Raw genomic sequence first — 5,356 nt, 5'->3', positions numbered from 1 at the left:
CTACACTTACCTAATGGTGAGGACGATTCCCAAATATAAAATGCCAAAGCAAATCATGCTTATGACCAGAACTGTTTATAGCCTCTGCATGTTACTGAAGAGGCCAATTCTGTTCTTTCAGGTATTGCTTACTAATATTTGATGACAACACTCACCAACAATCATGTTTACAGAATAGTGCGAGGGAGCTGAAACAAATAGAAGGAAATCCAGCAGTACTTAATACATGCGGAAATGCATAGTGTCACTGTGAATTAGAGTGAACAAACTACTCCATTCAAGAAATGAACAGCAGGCCTCAACAATCCGTCCTTTTGTCTCCACATTCAAGTCATCCCCTTCCTTCTCTATCAGTCCTCTCCAGCAGGTTTACAGTCTTCTGGGCATCTGGAAGAGGAACTGGAAAACACACCCTCGACAGGCTAGAGCCTGCCTGCGCAAGGCAGAAGCAGGCAATGCATTTGGTGACGGTAAAAAGCCTGAAGGCAGCCAACGAGAGCTGAGCCATCAGCCAGGGTCATGCAGGATTTAGAAGAGGCCCCATAAGGGAATCCTTATGAGGTGAGAGAAGAGAGAGGCATGGAGGGGGGCTGCAGAGGGAGTCTGTGAACAGCCAGGTGTGGAAGCCTGGGAAGCAGGCAGCAAGCCAGGAAGCCGCTGTCCAAGGGCCGGGATGAGTGACACAAGGGAAGAAAAGGCAAAGCTACAGGAAAGTGAAATGCTAGAGTCCTTAATGGTGCAAAATTGGAGTTGCAAAGGGGAAAGTAGAACTGGATGTGATTCAGCCTGCACTCGTGTTTCAGGTGTGCAACGAATTTCCTGTAAATGCAAAGACACATTTCTTCCTTCAGTATTTACATTTCCACCGCCTAAAATGAGGGCAAGACACCTGCTTTATACACCACCCATTTCCACTAGGCTAAAATATGAAAATGTCAGGATTCTTTTTTAAAAAGTAAAGTACTAGGCAATTTTAAAACGCAAGCAAGCATCCGTGTAGCTGCACAATCAGTTCTTTCTTTCCTGCATCATATGAATTCATAAGCAGGCATTTTTTAATACTAAGGTCCCTCTTTATCCTGTCCATGGTACCCTCTACTGCTCTGTTTGTGTTGATTAACTTTTGCGGCACTTCATCAGCTAACCAAACCACTCCTATACATAATGAGAAGCTGTGAAACACTGAAGTTAGCTGATCAGAATTGGGGATTACGTTTATTTACTGCATACATCGAAATACTTTTTTTTTGAGACAGGGTCTCATTTTGTCATCCAGGCTGGAGTACAGAGGCGTGATAACAATTCACTGCAGTCTCAAACTCCTAAGTTTAAGCAATCCTCCCACCTCAGCCCCCCAAGTAGCTAGGAAGATCTTCTTTAAAGAACAATTATTTCAATGAAAAATACAATCCACTTAGTGCAAAGTTGAATTTTTAAATGCAAATTTCCTACTAGAATTGGGCATTGGCATTGAGAAGACTATTTGAAACACATTTCTAATTGTTGCTATCACCAAATGGAAGCAAAGACCAGGACCTTGTGAGGCTGGGATTTTAATCTCTTCTCCCCATTCTACCACATGGATGCCATGAATCTTTCTCCTCAGCACTCTGGCTTACACACTTGCTGCCTCTCCATGCTGGGCACTAACTCAAGGCATAAAGCATTCTGCTGTGCTGTCCAAATATCTGCAGGTAGTTTGGTGCCCCTGAAGAGTTTTATTCCACAAATGAGTCTAAGGAAAGATAACATACTTCCAAGATGAGAAAATTGGAAGGCATTTGCTATGGTCTGACTGATTATCCCCTCCAAAACTCATATTGAAGACATCTCCAACGTGGCATATTAGGAGGTAGGGCCTAGGGGTGATTGGGTCATGAAGGGGTCTGCCCTCATGAATGAGCTAGCCCCATTCATGTATGAATGTGTTCTCATGGGAATGAGACTAGAGGGTTTTATTGGGGGAGGGACATGGGGCTTGCTCTGTCACCCAGGCTGGTATACAGTGGCATAATCCCAGGTCACTGAAGCCTTGACCTCCTGGGCTTAGGCAATCCTTCAGCCTCAGCCTCCCAAGTATCTGGGACTACAGGTCCATGCCACCATGCCCAGCTAAATTTTTGAAGTTTTGTAGAGACAAGGTCTCACTGTGTTATCCAGGCTGGTCTCAAACTCCTGAGCTCAAGCAATCCTCCCACCTCAGCCTCCCAAAGTACTGGGATTGCTGGAATGACCGGCGTGAGCCACTGCACCTGGCCAAGACTAATAGTCTTATAAGAAGAGGAAGATGACATGAGCTAGCACAAACAATTACCTGGTCATGTGATACCCTGCACTACCTCAAGACTCTGCAGAGAGGCCCCACCAGCAAGAAGGCCCTACAAGAAGCAGCCCCTGCCCCCCACCTTAAATGTTTCAGGTCTAAGAAATAAATTCCTGGCAGGGTTCAGTGGCCCACACCTATAATCCCAGCACTTTGGGAAGCCAAGGTGAGAGGATTGCCTGAGCCCACAGGTTCAAGACCAGTCTGGACAACTTGTCAAGACCTCAGCTCTACAGTAAAAAATAAAAAATAAATTAGCCAGGTGTGGTGGTGTGTGCCTATACTTCCAGCTACTTGGAAGAGTGAGGTGGAAGGATCATCTGAACCAAGCAGGTTAAGGCTGTGGTGGCCGTGAGCATGCCACTGCACTCCAACCTGGGCGACAGAATGAGACTACAACTCAAAAAAAAAAAAAAAAAGAAAAGAAAGAAATTCCTTTTCTTGATAAATTACCTAGCTTCAGGTATTCTGTTATAAGACAGCATTTAATATAGTAATGAGAACTGTCTGTCCTCTGCTCAGACACATTCTTCCAGTAAGTTTATGCCATCAAATTTCAGATGGCCACCTGCTCCTTCAGAACAGCAAAGATCCAGCCCCTTCAAAAATGGAATCATAGTATCCACTGCAATAAAATTCCCTCTACCACAGACTCTGGCTCTCCTAAAGGACTTCCACAGACACATCCTGGAACAGCCAACAGTATTTCACTTTTTTATTTGGGGGGAGGTGGCAGTGGGGATGGTGAAAAATAACCAGAATATTTACTATATTTAGGATCCAAGCATGCTAATGGCTATGTAATATTTAATATATGCAGCAACTACATATGTATTTTGGGAGTTTCTTTGTCCTTGTAGACAAAGATTACCGATATATTAAAAGCCACATTTAAACACTCTCTCTTGCTTTTTCCTCTCCCATCATTCATTATAATAAAATCACACTATTGAAAATCTTGTAATTTTTTTCATGCAATACAATGTGATCCAAGGCAAGAAGAACTAAATATCAAAATATTATATTACAAATAACACTTAAGAGATACATAAGTAAACTAGTTTGCCTAATTGCAGAATGCATTTCACCCATGATTCTAAAATACTTTTTCAGTGATTAAAGAAATATTTTTTATACTGAGGCACTGAGAAACATCTGTGAAGTTACGAGCGTCACTTCGTGGATGCCTACTGGGGTCCCCCAGGGTAGCACAGCTAGATATCTAACTGTAGAGTCCACACATCTCACCAAAAAGAACTGTATACACTTATTTGTGAACTGATTTCATGAACAGTCAAGTGGATGCACACACAAACACAAGTCACTAAGACAGTCCTGGCCTCACACAGCAAACCTCACTGGCTTCTTACCAGGTGCTTTCTCTGGGCCTGCCCCCGACCCAGCCACAGAAAGACGCACTCAAAATAGTCTCCCATCAGCAGGACCTGAAATGGAATCCACTCATCCCATCGTGGCAAAGGCCTATATTGTGTTCTGCCGTAAAAGTTTCCCTTAGTCCAAGTTCCTTTTTTCAAGAATTCCCTTTTACCTGGGGACTGTACTATTGATCTTTTTTAACCTGAATGTCAAAGCGTCCTTTGTAGACTGATGCTTGTATTTAGCTAAAATTTGATTAAAAACTGATAGCGCCATCATTTACCTGTCAATGAAAACTAACTCTTTCCAAGCTCAAACTCTCAGGGGCTGCATATTCACGTTTTCTCTGTTCTGGCAGCTCCAAGGCTAAGGCAGTACTTGTCTAGGAAGTAACAAGCACTGTCTTGCACTTTTTTGCTGAACCGGCAGAGAGGGGTCACTCAGTGATAGAGACATCAGATTCAATCTGTTCTCCTTTCCATTGTACTAGAACAGATCTTACCCACATACTTCACAAAGGGACTTATCCATATAGTGACCCTAAAAGAAAAAGGTAACACATGAAACAAGTGCTCACATAATCCTATATTTTATTTCTTCCAAATACATTACATTTTGGGGGGTCCCATTTAGCAATACAGTCTGAATACTCTACATAATATTGAACATCACTATTTCACACAGAGATGATCATTTATTGAGAAATTTTTAAAAACTGAAGAAAACAGAATTCTTGAAAAGTTACATTCTGTAATGTGAAAAATACTGAAAAATATTTCTAAGTGAGAAGGTCCGCTTGCAAATTTAATTAACATTATCTAAACCATGACTTTCTCAGGCATGACCAACAAATCATATTTTTAAATAACTTTATTCCACAAAGATCCCTAGAAACTCAACGTGTCGTTTCCTGGCCTAAGGATTTAAGTAGTTGAGGTTCAGCAACGGCTTAGGTTTGCAACTTTACGTCCAAGACCAGGCTGCTGCCTTAAGGAGAGTTGGAAACGCAGCTATCAGGTCCCAAACAGCTCGGAGTCCAGCGGGGCAGATCTGGGCCATGTGGCCATGCTCGCAGGCTGCCTGGCCTGTGAGTCAAGCCCCCTCCCGCCCAGGGCCGCCTAGGGGTGTAGTATACCCACCATTTCTCCGAGTGTCTGCGGAGCCCAGGAGTCCAGCGTCGGGGAGGCCAGGACGCGCTTCCTCGGCCTCCGCGGCCGCAAAGTTAGGCTGCCCCCGCCGGGACCGGTCAGGGGACACCACCTAATGGCCTGGGCACGTAGGGGGCACGTAGGGGAGGGAGTGTGCGCGGCTGTACTGCCCAGCCCCGAGAGGGAATTCGGAGCCCGCGGACCGTTGGGGAAATCGAGGCTGGACGGGCTAGACCCGACGCTCGGAAAGCGATCCGGGTTTGCGCCACACTCCCGGCTCGGGCTGGACGTCCCAGGAGCGGGGAGGGGCCGAAAGCTGCCCGAGACCGCGCCGCCGCTGGAAAGCCCACGGCTCGGGCTTAAGCCCCTGGCGCCCTCCGGGGCCCAGTTGGGCGGGGAGCGCGGCACCTAGCGAGGAGCGTGTGAGGGACGTGGCTGTCGCCGACCGCGACTCCCGCAGAAGGTCGCGCCGCGCGCCCCTGCCCCCTCGCAAGCCCCCTTTCCCCCG

Source organism: Carlito syrichta, unplaced genomic scaffold (genome assembly GCF_000164805.1).
Source record: "Carlito syrichta isolate Samal-C Ts95f unplaced genomic scaffold, Tarsius_syrichta-2.0.1 Scaffold301807, whole genome shotgun sequence".
In the NCBI taxonomy this organism is placed as follows: Eukaryota; Metazoa; Chordata; class Mammalia; order Primates; family Tarsiidae; genus Carlito; species Carlito syrichta.
Note: the sequence above shows the minus strand (reverse complement) of the source record.